General features: G+C 39.3%; 1 long non-coding RNA gene across 1 annotated transcript; it reads left to right on the forward strand.

Moving 5' to 3' along the window:
- The first annotated feature begins 845 nt into the window (after positions 1-845).
- On the forward strand, positions 846-16,225 carry LOC135981706 (uncharacterized). The gene is made up of 3 exons (XR_010598843.1): positions 846-1,235; positions 1,609-1,770; positions 13,350-16,225. It is a non-coding gene; the product is annotated as an uncharacterized LOC135981706 (long non-coding RNA).
- Positions 16,226-17,438: the final 1,213 nt, after the last annotated feature.

Consider the following 17,438-nt stretch of genomic DNA (forward strand, 5'->3'; position numbering starts at 1 on the left):
TAGAGAGACAATATGGGTGAGCTAATAGGTTATTGAATCAACTTCTGTTGGTGAGAGAGACAACAAGAAGAGCTCTGTGTAAGCCTAAACGCTCGTCTCTCTCAACAGACATTGGTCCAATAAGAGATATTACCTCACCCATCTTGTCTCTCTAATAAGGTTGTTAAAATTTCTGAAGGCACCAGCAAATGGTTCATTAATACTACCTATTGTAGATATTTACAACATTAAAGTAAATTACACAAACTAAGTAGCTGCTATGGTGATAGACACTCTATAACAGTGGTACTCAACCAGGGGTACACAGAGGTCTTCCAGGGGGTACATCAACTCATCTAGATATTTCCCTAGTTTTACAACAGGCTAAGTCAGTACAAACTAAAATTTCATATAGAATGACTTGTTTATACTGCTCTATATACTACACAGTGAAATGTAAGTACAATATTTATATTCCAATTGATTTATTTTATAATTATATAGTAAATATGAGAAAGCAAGCAATTTTTCTGTAATACTGTGTTGATACTTTTGTATTTTGTCTGATTTTGTAAGCAAGTATTTTAAGTGAGGTGAATGAGCTGTATTTTAAGTGCTGTGCAAGACAAATCAGACTCTTGAAAGGGGTACAGTAGTCTGGAAAGGTTGATAGCCACTGCTCTATAACAACAAAAACAATCAGATGTGTGTATAGACCCTTGGGCTGAGGAGGAGCCCCATTGGCTTCAACAGCTGAAAATATCTGCCCAGGTTTAGTTTTTATTTGACAGTGTTTATCACTGTAGCAGCTGCTAGAGACTTATTTACAACAGTCCAAAAATATATTACACAAGTTATCCACAATGGGTAGTGTTAATGATCTACTACTGCTGCCCATAGAAATTTTAATAACTGTGTTATCAAGTTTGTCTTTTCATCATTTCCCTCATATTAATGAGTGTTTGGAGGAAACAGTTAAAACAGAATAATTTAAAAGGGGAAATCTTTTATTTTCTGCTTGATCAGCAAAGCACTGTGGGAGCTGGAATGTTATAAAATCCAGCCCTACGCAGCTCAAGTAGCGTTCTGTTTGGGAATTCATCATATTTTAAAATCAAATGTAAGCTTGTGTGTTCTTCTCCAAAATCTGTACATAATTAGTGATGTCCTGCTAATATTTCAACACAGAGCTCCTGCAAGAAACTTCTCTCCCTGGCCTGAAATAAACCCCACATGGGAGAGAAGCCTGCAGAGAGGTGAGGCTAAAGATTGATCAATTAATTTCTTTACCCATTTAAACAAAGTCATCCTCTCACCACAGCAGCCAAGATGGTAGGCCATACCACCAAGCCGACAAAAATCTTTTAAGTGAACATCCTGGAAAAATATACAGATGGAACAGCACATTGTTGAGCTTGGGTAATTTGAAACAGCCAGGAAAGAGGAGGGAAGGTCTTGTAAGAGCAGGGGTGGGGAGGAACCCCTACATGATAGTCCCTTTGGAAAATCATTTGAAAATATTTGATACTTTGGTGCAATGTGGTACATTCCAAAGATTTTTTTTTATTATTAAAAAGCCTGCTTGTCATAAGTATTTAATGAACCCCAAAGACATGTCATTCCTAACAGGAATGAATAAGTAGCAACCACACCGGGATGGACTTCAATCAGAGCTATGAAAATCACTCCAATCCTCCCTTCAGTTTGATGGCGGAATTTTGTCAACATGCTTCCAGGAACCCCGCAAAGGCCACTTGAGCACACCACAGCATCCAATCACAGACCTGGTAGGTAAGTAAATGTCAATTTTTAGACTTCGTACCAATAAAAAGGTATTTCTATGTATATTTAGGTACTTCAAACCACAAAGATAACAGCTATGTGGAGGTTAGGATAGTTATTTTCACTTGTGTACATACATTCCTATGTAGAAATTCCTGGGCATAAGTAACTCGCCTCATTTCTTTGTGGGCATGACTGGGAAGGTAAATGGATCAGTAGGCTACAGATAGGATGGGATAAGGAGGAATAGCCTGGTACCATTTACAATGGACAAGCTAAGCCTGGAATGTAAGAGGAGGTAAAGAGTAGGTCATGTAAGTACAGTGTGTGGACAGAGCCTGCTATACAGGTATTGATTCCTGAAAAGTAACCAAGACAATCTGTAAGTGTGTAATGAAATGTATAGTTAAGAATACATACATTGGTAAAAGTGTACATAAGGAAAATTTTGCTCTGTAACACTGTATGTTGAGTACTTTCTCTTGAATCTGATTAATTCAGCATAGGTTTGCGCTATGAAAAATAAAGGAACCTGAGTGATGAGATTAGAGTCAAACTGAGTTTTTGGGGAACCAAGTGAAAGTGGTCTTGGGGGAACCACAACAAAGAGGCACTCATGTTTTTCTGTCATATTTGATGGAAGTTCATTACAGTACAGTAGGTAGAATGACATTTCAGTCATGCCCCCACTATTCTTTGTCTGTGCCTGGCTTTGCTTGTTTGTAGAGCACTTTGCCTTTTCTATAGGAAGAGCTATGTACACTGTAATCAAATTCCATCCTAAGTAGTAAAGAGTGCTAAATAATATAGTGTAGCTATATATATCTGCTTAACTCAAGGCAAAGCCCTATCCAAGGCTGTTTAGAGGAGAATTTGTGACAATATATCATAATTAATCTGGGCAAACAAACCGTAGGTCCCCAAAGGAGATTCCAGTTTATCCAACAAGAATTGATTAAACATCAGTTTGTTTCTTAATAGCCTTTAGGGTCCTCACATGGCCTTTTCTGGCAAGGACAATTAGATTACATGGTCACATGGAAGGGCAACATATGCATCTTCATAGTCACAATTTTTCAAGAAATTATTTATTTATAGATTTGCTGGAGCTTTACATTTAATTGAAAGCTTATTCATTGCAAAAAAATTCATTTTAAATAAAAGTTAAGGTTGCTAAGTGACAAAAGCATAGTTATTCATTATTTATAAAACCCAAGCACTTAAAGACAAGAAAGTGAATAGTTAAAGATATCAAAGTTTGCCCATTGGAATCAGTTCTCAGGTCTCCTCTGGCTGCTTTGAACCAAAAAACTCAGTATATCCAGTCCCATCACATCAATTTCTTAAATATTTTATCATTCCTGCCCTTGAAACCTGCCTCTTGTAAAAAAAACAAACTAAAACCTCTCTCAAAATCTATGTATTCTTGACATGTGTGTGTAGTACAGTGGTTCTTAAACTTTTGTATTGGTGAACCCTTTCACACAGCAAGTGTTAATAATTTAACACTATTATAAATGCTGGAGGTGAAGCAGCATTTGGGGGTGAAGGCTGACAGCTCGTGAGCCCCCATGTAATAACCTCATGATCCACTGAGAGGTTACAACCCCCAATTTGAGAACCTTTGGTGTAGTGTGATTTTTTTCATTCAGAGAGAAACATTTGACACTTTACAAAAAAATTCAAAGACATTTTAAAAAATAATTTGATGTAATTTAATTCAATTTTTCAAAAAAGTGATTTCTCGATGAGATTTAACCCTAAAAATCTAAAACCATGAGAATATTTTGTTTGTTTGTGGAGTTACAAGACTTATCAAAATGATTGATCTGGTTATAACCTTTACTACGGAGAACTTATCCCCTCTCCATAATAAGATATCCAAGAGTATCTTTCTCTCTGTTAGCGATAGAAGGATTCATGTGTTCTTTGTAAGATTCAGTTATCCAGCAGAACAATTTGATAGATTTAAAAAAAAAATTTAAGTGAGCTGCAAAATTCTACTTTCCACTCATAGTAAATCTAGTTTTCTGGCCAAACAAATATTCAAAGCAAAGCTATAGGGTTTTACAATGGAAACTAGTTGCAATCTTAACTGTGGAGAGAGTACTGCCTCTCCATAATGTGGCAATTTTAACTGCTCCCTTCATATATTTTCTACACTGATAATTTTGGCATTCTAAATGGAAACACAGGAAAACTTAACTCCTGGCATTAGGGTTTTTTTGGAGACAGAATAGGGAGCAAAATACAGAGTTGTCCTATAAGGTGCTGGGGATATGTCAAGTATTCTGTACTTCCAGGAAAGCAGGAATACATTTTGCTGGATGGCAAAGTTAATGGAAAAGCAGAGGCAACAGGAAACAAGTCATGTTATTAAAATATACCAGCTGCTAAAGAGAGACAATGAAACCAAAATACAAAAAGACTCTAAACATATCAAAACTTCATAGAAGTAGGATTCACAGGGGCTAATGGTGACTCTGTTCTTTCCGTCATCCTTTACAACTTGAATCTTGTGATTTGAATCTAAAATTAAGGACATATAGGACCAAATTCATTCCTTGTAAGTCAGTTGAATTCAGTAGTCATACTCCAAGGAAGAGGTTGGTTCATTGTCTGTCCTGCCCTTTTATTCATTCAAGCCCTTTGTGGGTAGAGTGCAGGCAGACAGGGAAAATTAATTTCACCTGTCAGTCCAAGACCACAGGGATTATCAAAATTTTGTACAGGAAGTTATTCTGGGAGGTATCTGTTTGCTATTGAATTCTGAGCCAAATTAATTCCTTGTGGAAAGGTCTGTCACACAACTTTAACCCATATAAGGCCTATTCAGGAAGTTGCCTATCTTCATACTCTCAGTGAGTTCTTCAGGGTGGTCTCTGTGCTAGTTTATGTGGGGCTAATGCAGATTGTCAGTTTGGGAGTGAACAATCCAAATTTATGCAGCTCAAGTGCCCCCATTGATCCCAGTGCATCATGCAACCAGCATGCTTCAGTCTTCACAGAAAAGGGTAACTGATCAGCTCTTTAATACCATATTAACAATGAGGGGGCAATACAACAAGCCAGAATAGGAAAAGAACAGGCTAAAGAATATTTCGATAAGTTAGATGTATTCACGTTGGGGGATCTGATGATAAATAAATAGGATATCTCCATTATTTTTATTTATCTCCTAGAACTGGAAGGAACCTTGAAAGGTCATCAAGCAGGACCAAGTACTGATTTTGCCCCAGATCCCTAAGTGGCCACCTCAAGGATTGAACTCACAACCCTGGGTTTAGCAGGCCAATGCTCAAACCACTGAGCTATTCCTCCCCACCCCAGTGTACTTAAGGAACTAGCTGAAGCTAGCTCAGAACTATTATCAATTATCTTGGAGAACTCATGGAGGATGGGTGAAGTCCCAGAGGACTAGAGAAGAGCAAATATATAGTACCTATCTTTAAAAGGGGGAACAAAGAGGACCCGGGAAATTATAGATCAATCAGCCTAACTTCGATACCTACAAAGAGACCGGTACACATAATTAAACAAACAATTTGTAAGGGCATAGGACAATGCCTCTCAAAGCCGGCCCACCACTTGTTCAGGGAAAGCCCCTGGCGGTCCGGGCCAGTTTGTTTACCTGCCGCGTCCACAGGTTCAGCTGATCGCGGCTCCTACTGGCCATGGTTCACCATCCCAGGCCAATGGGGGCTGCGGGAAGCGGCGCGGGCCGAGGGATGTGCTGGCCATCCTTCCTACAGCCCCCATTGGCCTGGAGCAGTGAACCGCGGCCAGTGGGAGCCGCAATCGGCCGAACTTGCAGATGCGGCAAGTAAACAAACCAGCCCGGATCGCCAGGGGCTTTCCCTGAACAAGCGGCAGCCTGACTTTGGGAAGCACTGGCATAGGAGATAATGGATAATAAATAGCAGCCAACATGGATTTGTCAAGAATAAATCATGCCAAACCAACCTAATTTCCTTCTTTGCCAGGGTTACTGGCTTAGTGGATGGAGTGACAGAGGGGAAGCTATAGATGAGACATATCTTGATTTTAGAAAGGCTTTTGACACAGTCCCACATAACATTCTCATAAGCAAACTAGAGAAATGTGGTTAGGATGAAACTACTATCAGGTGGGTGTGCAACTGTTTGAAAGACTGTACTCAAAGAATAGTTAAATGGTTCACAAGTGGATCACAAGTGCAATATGAGCCAATCATGTGAAGCAGTTGCGAAAAAGGTTAATATGCTGGGGTGTATTAACATTAGTGTTCTTTGTAAGGGAAGTGATCGTCCTACTCTACTTGGCATTGGTGAGGCCTCAGATGAAGTACTCTGTCAAGTTCTGGGTGCCACACTAAGAAATATATGGACAAATTGAAGAAAGTCCAGAGAAGAGCAACAAAAATGATAAAGGTTAAAAAAAAACTGGGTACATTTAGTCTTAAGAAAAGAAGCCTGATAATCTTCATCTATGCAAAAAGGTTGTTATAAAGTGCATGGTGATCAATTGTTCTCCATATTCACCAAGGGTAGGACAAGAAGTAGCTGCCTTAATCTGCAGCAAGAGAAATTTAGGTTAGATATTAGGAAAAACTTTCTAACTATAAGGATTAAGTACTGGAATAGTTTACGAAGGGAGGTTGTGGAATCCCCATCAGTGGAGGTTTTTATGAACAGGTAAGACAAACACCTGTCCGTGATAGTCTAGGTTTACTTGGTCCTGCCTCAGCATAGCATTTCTATGATTCTGTGACAGAACGGTGGATAATACTGCAGTTCACTGGCTGGAGTAGCAGTCATGGGAATGGGTGGATTAAGGGGTGAATTTCACTCTCTCAATTTTTCTGCACTCCACCCACAGAGTTCAAACATTCACATGTTATGCAAACAAAGCGAATGTCCTGTACTGTGCATTTGGCATCAAATAACATCTTAACAAAAAGGTAAAAAGAGAAAGAAATTGAAAACAAAACTGAATGTTACTGTTCATTCTGCTGAGCAGAGAGAAAGATGCTTTGCAATTCTGCTAGCAATCAGCTGATAAATTTCTGCTGATCCAGTTCAGACCTAACACAAAGCTGGCAATCAACAGGGAATGAGTCACTCTTTTCAAAGCAGAGATGAATGGAATAATTTAATGGAGGTTGTATATGGGTAAGAGTTCCTGTATCTTTATTTGGGAAAGATTATCTGCCTAAAAATCAGTGTTTAGTTTCCCAAGACCTAGATATGACACTGGTTTCTAAAATGTGAAACAAACTCAGTAACAGATCCACAGCTGGTATAAAATGTTATACTTACACTGAAGTCAACGGAGCTATGAAAATTTACATCAGCCGAAGAGCTGCCCTTTAAAAATACAATAGATTGACAGAGCTTGAAAAGACAAGATTAATTTATTTACCATGGGCAATGTTTTCTGCAGCTTTAGACATTAGAATTTCTGGTATTTTACAAGAACAAACAATAAGAAGACATTAGGATTTGGATGGTATGGGACTGGCTTTAAAAATAAAGAGAAATGAAAATTAAAAATTAACATTCTTGTTATTGAATGCTTGCAGAATGAGAAGGTAAATACTCATAGTATGGTGATGGGTAAAAGACTAGATGGAATAGAAAAAGTATGTTGAGTGACATAGGAGGGTAGACACCTGCAAGACACCATGGAACAACAGGTTATTCTAGTTTGCAATACAGAAACATTTTATTTGTTCTCAAAACGTCAGGACCAATCTGATATCACCAGTCCCTTAGTTTCTAGAAACAACCTGAGACCAGGGGGCCTTTCAAACACTTGCATTAATAGAACACAAAAATTAAGAAATAGGAGGTTTGACTACTAAAGATAATTTTTTCCCTGAACATTATACATAGGACATCTGATAACTACATAACTCTTTAATACCTGAAGGGGGAGGTTCCCAGGACTAGCACTTTCCAAGCCTTGGTGCACCACACACTAATAAGAAAGGAACCCCATTTCTTTAACAGAATGCTATCTATTAAGCATTACATTGTGACTAGGAAGTGAGAGATTAGGAGCCTGATTCTCCACTGCCTTATACGCTGTGTAGTCATTTATACCATCTTTGCATAGATTTAAATGACTTCACAAGTGCAAGGGAGTGGAGATTCAGATCCTATGATCTTTACATCTGTCATATTCAAGATTTTCTGGAAGGCCCAGCAATATCACATCCTTCTGAAAGGAGTCAAGGATGAAGGAATAGAGGTAGGGTGACCAGATGTCCTGATTTTATAGGGACAGTCACGATTTTGGGGTCTTTTTCTTATATAGGTTCCTATTACCCCCCCACCCCGTCCCGATTTTTCACACTTGCTGTCTGGTCACCCTAGATAGAGGCAGTGAAGAAAAGATCAAGAGGGAGTCTGCTCTTAGCAATAGATTGAATCTGACTGTTTATGATGGACCAAAACTGCTGTAGGCAGTCTGCTGTGGGCATTTGTGCAGATCCGACAGATATGGATGAAGTGTCCTGTTTGACCAAAGATTCTCACATTCTTCTCTCCCTTTCCTTAGCGATATTTCAAATGGTCTCCCCTCTCCCCATTAACATACCACAGCACTGTTGTTGTAAGTGCATTTTATCTGCTGCATACACGTTTTTGCACTGCATCTCAATATTGCACAGTTCCTTTGAAAGAGCACAGATTTCATAGTCACCGGACACACTTTAATAATCACGGGACACTCTAATAGGTGACTAACGCATGAAAGACATTCTACTATAAAATCACTTTACTGTAATTATTTGCTGCCAAGCACCAGTTGTTAATGATCCAAGACAAAATCCACTCTAGATTTCACAGTAATGATTCCCTTGTAAGCTAGATAACTCACTTTAATTAGATTCGCAAGAACAGAAATGCCAACTCTTTACAATGAACCAGAAATTTCTACTTCTCAATAATAAACCAACCTGATGATTAACCCTAGCCTTTTCAAGAGCTAACCTGAAAATCTGGGGCATGCATTGTGTTTGCCTGGTAAACATCTTTCTTTCTTTCTGTTAACAAAATTTCAAAACTAAAGATTAAAAAAAAAAAAAACATGTGGATCTTTTCATTTTGTCATCTACTTATGTGTTGCCATAGGAGGAAATTGTATCTAGTTGTGTGACAGATATTTTTTTTATTAAAATATACTCAGATGCTGCTTAAGAGAATATTCCAATGGGCACTAATCTCATAAAAACAGGATTCTAGACCATTTGAGTTGGGTTCTAAGTATTATCAATTATATGTATTACAATACAGATGCCCCCCAACTTATGCAAGCGTTCCATTCCGGAATGCCTTGAGTAACTCGAATTTTGAGTAAGTCAGAAATGTATACCCGACCATTACGCCAAAAAACCCCCAACAAAACAAAACCACCTCCTATTTCTAGCTTATAGAACTTTTTCCGTAAGTGCAGATTTGCGTAAGTCGGGTTTGCGTAACCCAGGGGGCGTCTGTAATAACTAGAAGTCCAAACAGAAACTGGGTGATAGGCACTGCAACACAAGAGACAGGCCCTGCCCTGAAGAGTTTATAATCCACTTGATAAAACCAGTAGTGCCAACCCCAAAATTCAAATATCATGAGATTTTTGTGTGTGTGTTTTTTGGTCTGTTTTAATTTTTGGACTCTCCTTCAGAAGTATTATCATCCCCATTTTACAGAAGGGAACATTGAGGCAGAGAGAGATAAGTGACTTGCCCAAAGTCACCCAGAGAGTCCTTAGCAGAACCAGGGATGAAACCCAGATCTCCTAGGTTGCAGACCAGTGCCTTAGCAGTAAGTCCATTCTACCTCTTGAAGGAGCTAACCAGTGCTGTCTGTTCTGGAATGAGACTGCTCCAAACATTTTTTCTTTAAGACCACTGCTCTTCAAATAAAAAGCAAGTACCTAGCATGTAGTGAATACATATTAATCACATTTATTAATATATTTGTGCATTTGATGTTTTCCTTAGAGTCTAGGACTAACATATACAATCCCTGTATGTGCACTTTACTCTCTACATATTAGTGTTTTGTACATGGTTTTGTCAGAGACAAGACATTTTTTCTCCCCGTGAAAACTGCTATGTGAATGAGTGGGATATGGTTGAATATGCATCAGACATAGGCAATCACATGTATTATGTTGAATCAAACATGACTAAGCTACATTTTCAGTGCTGGGTCTGGTGGAAAGCCTTAGTCAGCTTCACTACCTGGTTTGTTTCATAGAAAATGTTAACGCATAGCATCCTGACGAATGATGGAATGAAGCAGTGATTAAAAAAACCCTGCTCCTGCAGCAATTTTTTTATTTATTAATTATTATTATTAAGTGCCTGCGGAGCTAGGGAACGGTGTTTAGTCTGACTCCCTGCACTTTAGAATAGAATCGTCCTGAGGGTATAATGAGGCTTGTAAACGGGCACATTGCCATCAAAGTTTATGAACATGACAAAGTCAAACACTGAATTATCATATGAAATATGAAAGGAGTCAGAAAACTAACCCAGCCCCATCCAAACGCAAAAACCTCTGACCAGAGTTTGGTGGTGCCTTCAGCCCAAGCTAGCTGGCCTCTCTGGGGTACAGGCAAAAGCCCAGCTGCTGCTTTCATTAGGGCTAGTATCCCTCCCACTTTCAGCAAGCTAAGCTACTTGGGTCATGTCAGTCCTTTAGTGCCTTCCCATAATTCCCCCTTTAATGCCCAGAACAGACAAGTTTTAATGCCCATATATAATGCCCAGAACAGACAAGTTCTCCCACAACTCATTGGAAAATAATCATAGAGTGACTCAGCCCATTGTAGTGCTAAGAACCATGGGATATGCTTCTGGAAGTCCTAGCAACACACACAAGTGAATGAAGCACCACTGTGGACTAAGTAGCTCGGCTATGGCTTTGCAGTAGGGCTTCTCACACCTGGGGTAGGCGTACCCATGTACCAATTACCCAAGTTAACTCTTTAGTGTTTCCAAACATGTAGGGGATCCAAGCATGTCTCAAAGCTCTGAGAATCCCATTTCACAATCATGTTTTTCAATATATTACCCCTTTCCCAAGTGCAAGTGAAATGACAACCATTCTTTCTGCTGAGAAGATGTAATGCTGCTCCCACTGGACCTTGTCAACCTGGACTTAAAAATGTTTTTGTAATAAGTCACTCCATGTTATAGAAAATGCAGTGCTAGTTATATACAATGGCAGTGGGAACATTAGTGTCTGTTCAATGTGCTAGTTAGTGCATATTTTCAAAGCGTTGCTGTGCAAATATGCATCACTAGTCTTTTCTTTGGTCTCACCATCAATTCCACATGTAAATCAGCTAGAGGAGTCACTAAAGAATAACGCAAAGCACTCCTTTCCCTCACCAGAGCCTAAATGCACCAGCTCTGCAGCAGTCCCTTTCTGCCAGCCTTGAAAAGGGGACCAGGTTTTCATCTCTTGCTTCCATTGTGTTACCATTGATTTGGCCCGGGGTTAGATTTTGAACATCCTTACAGTCCCCAAGAGTGTAAATCAGTGCCACTATTCTTTTGAAGTCAATCACACCAAAATGGAAACATAGTATAAGTAAGATGATCACTTAGTGAGCATACATGTTCTAGGGAAGGGTAAAGCAATTCAGGTAAAAAAAGAATCAAACACAAACCTTCACACAAAACTGGAATTGATATCTGTCTTTAGCCAGGAAGACAGTGGTGGCTACCTTAAACCAGGCAAATGGCTCAATTCCGAGGCTTTTGTACCCAGTCCTTCAACTCCTTAAAAGCAGGCATATATGCAGCCATCTGGAATGAAATTACAGCTTTTATTACCTGCTCTCCCATGCACAACCTTCTTCTAATGGCCATCCATTTCACTTCATGGTAAAAGCACATCATACAAAAAGTATAGCCAACTATAGCATGACCTCAGCTACAGATGTGTGTAGAGGACTGGCCACATGAGCCACTTCTCATTCACTTGTTACACCTTACAGTTCAGCGCAGAAACAAATTTTGAACACAAAGCATTTCAAGCTATTTCAGCTAAGCCAACTTTCTTATTTTTCTACATTTTGCTGTATCTGTCCACATCTGTATGAGTTTGCTCATTATCAGAGTATCTGAGCACCAGTCCATCCACTACACGGATTCAGAAAGTGTCCTTTGTAGCATGGAGAAAGACAATAGAGAGAGATATTCTTTCTTGTCTAAGGATAACAATTCTTCTTGTAAATGTCCCCTTTCTCCATCCTACTACTTCTCCTTCGCACGCCTCCTCCTCCTCGACTTTTCAAGTTTTGAGATGTCTGTGCTGAGGAGCAAGTGAGTGGCTTGGGCTATATTTTGTTTACTCAGGCGACAATTCTCAATTTTTTCTGCTTTCTTAATTCCTGCGAGGCTGACACACAACACTATTTGTGACCTATGTCAGATGGATGTGTTGTATAATACAATTACAAAATTTATGACTTTATAAAAGTGACAGTCTATTTTATCAGACCTTGAGTGCTATTTTTATGTAGTTTGTGTATGTGGCTTCCTTTTATTGGGTTATTTTAAGGAGCTATATTAGAATTCAGAGAATTTTTAAAATGTATTGCATTCAGTCTAGCCACAGTACTTCAGAGACATTACAGTTTAAGGGTTTTAAAAAATACTTATGTAAAAGAGAGAGGTCATAACAATAATCTAAGCAATGCGAAACTAACAGAAGAAGGAAAAGAAACAGAGGCAGGAACACAGCAGCTATTTTTAAGTCTGCAGGGTTAGTATTTTCATTTGTTTTGTCCTTAGCCAGTGGGATAGAATAAATTTTATTTCAGATAACATCTTACTGCACAAATCTCTCTGAATATCACTTGTAGTTAATTTATAACCTCTGGGCCAGATTTTGCTCTCACACCATTATTATAGTGGTGGAGTTCCATTGACTAATGGAGCTCCTCCGGATTTAAAATGAGAGAAAAATCAGTTCTTCCTTCTCGCCATCTCCTTTAGAGCAGTGACTGACAACTATGTATCTCCTCATGCCTTATGGGCTTTGACTCTTAAAAATAGTTTCGGATTCTCTCTAATGGGCTATGGTGGGTATAAGGCACTTAAAATAAAGCTTTGCTAGTGAGTTTAAATAGGAATTTAAGAGACATGAAAAGCCAACAGAAATATTGTGTATAGCTCTTGTTAATAGAATTCTCTCTTTTGCAAACAAAGACAATAAGATGAAATCAAAGCAACTCAGCATTAACTGGGTTGGAAGTATCTAATCTCTCTATCCTTAATGCACTATGTTTGCAATAGTATATCGTATTTCTATTTGTGTTTGCTTATATAGTATGCATCACCATGTAATGGTGCTGTAGAAGTTAATTCTAATATGTGTAAAGGCAGCCCATATGCTGTGGTGTCCATCTTAAAACATTCGTCTTACAGTTCTTGACTACATATAAGAGTTGCAAATTTGCTTCCAGAGTGATAAATTCACTATCACCCATTATGCTGAGACAAAAACCATTCCTCCCCTCCCTTCCCCATTTTCTCTTTGGACTCCACATCTATCTTTCACTGTGCTACTGGCTTGTAATTACTCTGGATATAGGGAGCAGAAATGGAGAGATGGCAAGTTCCCCATCTACACTTCAGAGAAGAATCACCATGAGACCAGCCTGGAGCGGAGGAGGAAGGAGAAGCTGAGGGGCCAGGAGCAACACTTTATGCTAATATGCATATGTGCAGACTAAATCCATGCCCTCAGGCATGGAAACCATTGAGTGACCCTCAGAGACAGCCACTGAGAGTATGTCTACACTGCGATTAAAACCCTGCAGCTGGGCTCTAGGACCTTGCGAAGTGGGAGGGTCGCAGAGCATGGGCTGTAGCCTGAGCCCGAATGTCTGCACCACAACTAGACAGCCCCTGAGCCCAAGCCCCATGAGTCTGAATTAGTTGGCATGCAGTGTAGACATATGCAAAGAGAACCCTGTGTGATCAATATCCCTATGATCATCAAGGATCTTCTCTATTACCTCCATTGAGCATGCCCAAGATCTGAAAGCAAGAAGTAGATTCTGCAGCAAGTCAGAGTAGATAGTCCAAAGATCATAGTCAGGGCCTATCATAACCCTACAGTCAATTTTCAGAAATGTTAGACGTCGGCTGAATTTAGTAAGCACAGATGTATTCCCGTAAAATTTAATCTCAGTATTTAATTATGGTATAATTTCACATGGGAACTGGGAACTTAAATTTCTCCAGACAGTTCAAGCAGATGAATATCCTGTGCAACTAACTGTGGAAATTCTCAGTACAGGATGTGTGGAACTTTTCTGGATGGTTCCCACCTGTGTTAAAAATATGAAATTATTATTTAAGTCTATTACTATTAGGAAACTTGCCTGCTTAGCAGAATCCTTTGAAGCTGTGAACGAATATGGATTTTATCCTACTCTCTGTGAGTTCTGTCATTGACTTAAAGAGAAGGCAGAATAGGGCCCTAAGTCTTATGAACCACAGAGGTACACTTATCTTTTTCTCAAAGTGAAGAAACAGAGAAATGTAACAACTATGTGGGTCAAGCCAGGCAATCACTATGCCCTTGGATGAGCTCACACAGAAAAATGATGAAAGACAAAAACATCCTATCACCCTTAGGCGAACACTATTCACAAAGCGATCACTCTATCACTGTCCTCATCCTCAAAGGAAACCTGCATAACACCTTCAAAAGACAAGCTTGAAACTTACATTCCTAACTCTGTTGAGACCATGCTTTTTAGTGTCTAGCACTTTATGGCTCATTGCCCACTTCATTTTGAGTGGTTTCTTAGAACATGTATTAACTCCTTATGCCTAACAATCTGTCCCACCTTGTATTTAGTTCCGACACTCTAGTTACCTTTTCCAGACCTGAAGAAGAGCTCTGTGAAGCTCAAAAGCGTCTTGTCTCTACCACCAGCAGAAGTTGGTCCAAAAAATATATTATTTCACCTGCCTTGTCTCTCATATAACCCGGGACCAACATGGCTACAACACCAACACTGCAATCAGGGGGGGAAATGACCATTTTAAAACAAAGACAGCAAGAGAGTGAGACAGTTTCACATAAAAGGTCAAATCTCTATTTGAGGTAGTAGTTAACTAAGGAATGTGAACATTTTTCAGTTTCACATATTAATTGCCCCCCCCTTTTGAGGGGGGGCAAACAGCCAGTGTATTTTATATCACTATCACACACAAAAAATAGTGGAGGGAGCATGCATGAAAAGGCAGTTTTCCTTTGCTGTGCTGCAAAGGATGCTATGGTGTTTGATTTAGAAGTGTGTGTTTAGGGGTGTTTCTTGATATCCTGGTCTTTAGCCTTAAGTAAAAGGTTGAAAAGGGACCAGAAATACACAGAATTACTCTAGAAGGAATAATGAGCTTTTCCCACTCCCATTATAATTATCTATCGCTGATTTTGAATTTGTCTCCACTACTTCAAAAGACATACTCAGCCCTTTTGTATTGCATGCAGACATTTTCAGAATCAACTTTCAATAAACCCTTTTATACTTAAATAGAAAACAAACTATTCACTTGTGATGCCAGCACTGCTATCAGTACAGTGCTGAATATCAGCAGTCCCCAAAGTGCTAGCACCTACCACATTACTTATTTATTAAATAAATTAACACTTTCTAAAGGGAAAAGCAAGACACATATTACATTAAAAGCCATCAAGGAAAACACTATAGGCAGATTAATTCCTGATGTAACTGTATACCTGTATTTTTTAAATGCTGTTATTTTGTAGAGATATTAAATTAAATTCTTCTCATAGTGTCCATTGGGCCAAATTCATCCTTAATGTGACTCAGCTGAAATAACTAGACATGTGCATGTAAATACCTAATTTATACACACATTTTGATGTGTATATAAAATGAGATTCATGCACATTGTGGGACATGCTTGACCTTGAAAATCTGAGCATTAGTCTCCACTAAGCATTAGAAAAAAGCTTTAAGTAAACTTTTATTACACTGTTAGTATCCACATTATCATGCTTTAATGCATATGCGAGAGAATCTGTATAGCTGCTCAGCTACAAGTGCAATTTTCAACATAGAATTTGTCACCATTATAATGCAAATTTATAGTACAGCATAATTCTGCAACCTCTCTTAAACGGAGCCTCATCTTTTCTAGAACTAAATGCAGTTCTATAGCAGACTGTCAAAGCCGGCCTGTGCTACCTGAGATTGACATCGCGTGACCTTTTTTGTGATTGATTCTTTCATAAGGGCTGCCCACACAAAGTAAATCAAACCAAACTAAAACAACTCCACAGCAATAAAAACTCTTCTAGGTTATTCCTTCTGTGACTACCACTGTGTGTTCCATTTTCTCTATTTCTGTCTGCCAATTTGTTAATTCTTTTGTCACTTGTTCAGTGTTGTGTACATTGTTGTCAAATAAATAAATACATAATGCTAAAAGAAATTCTTTGGTTGTTAAAGGTATTTAGTATATAGTAAATGCGTTCTATGTGAGGCACTTGTATTCCCCCACTTCCCCCATCACCGTAGTCTCTGAGCACCTCATGCCTTTTAATATCTCTGTACTCACAACATCCCTGTGAGGTAGGGAAGCGCTGTTATCCCTATTTGACAGAAAGGGAACTGAGGCACAGAGCGATGAAGTGACTTATTTAAGAGCATAAAGGAAGTTTATGGCAGAGCAAAGAATTGAACTTGAGACTCCGGAGTCCCAGGTTAGTACCCTAACCTGCCTTCCTTCCTTCCCCAACACCAGCCTTCCTCTTCTGCTGATCTTTTATTGGTTTTAGAACAGCAGCTGTTAAGAGCACTTTTCTTTTATGAAAGCATTATCACATGACTGAGGCTTGGTCTACACTACCCCCCTAATTCGAACTAAGGTACGCAACTTCAGCTACGTGAATAACGTAGCTGAAGTCGAAGTACCTTAGTTCGAACTTACCTTGGTCCACACTCGGCAGGCAGGCTCCCCCGTCGACTCCGCGGTACTCCTCTCGCCGAGCTGGAGTACCGCAGTCGACGGCGAGCACTTCCGGGTTCGACTTATCGCGTCCAGACTAGACGCGATAAGTCGAACCCAGAAGTTCGATTGCCAGCCGCCGAACTAGCGGGTAAGTGTAGCCAAGGCCTGAAGTAAGCAAGTTGTACTGTGTAAATGAGATTAATACATCTGAGATCTGTTGGCTGGTCCTGGGAAAAGAGATGGAAAGTGCAATGTGCCTTGAAGGTCAACAGATCTTATCTATTTGAACCAATGGGTGGGAAGCAAATTCAAAAAAGTTTCTGGCCGATCACAGAAATTATCCTGCCAGCAGCCTCTTTGTTATACTCTGGAAGCTCCAGCTCACCTACTTCTGATGGCCACAGGTGTGACAGTATGTCATGGAAGCAGAAAAGCAGGCTTTCAAACAGATGGTTACCAAGCTATTTATATACAATCAGTTTCTTGTAGCTGATCACAACATAGGAATTGACATCAGGAATTTTACTATTTAATCTAATTTAATGTAATCTACCTAGATTTATATACTGTGCTCATCACCATGGTATCTGAGGACCTAGAGTTCGCTGCTGTGGATTAAATCTACTTGTTTATTTGTTCTGCTGAACACTAATGCACACTCTTGGTAGCATTCTGTTCATGTTCATGC

This window comes from Chrysemys picta, chromosome 2 (genome assembly GCF_011386835.1).
Source record: "Chrysemys picta bellii isolate R12L10 chromosome 2, ASM1138683v2, whole genome shotgun sequence".
Lineage (NCBI taxonomy): Eukaryota > Metazoa > Chordata > Testudines > Emydidae > Chrysemys > Chrysemys picta.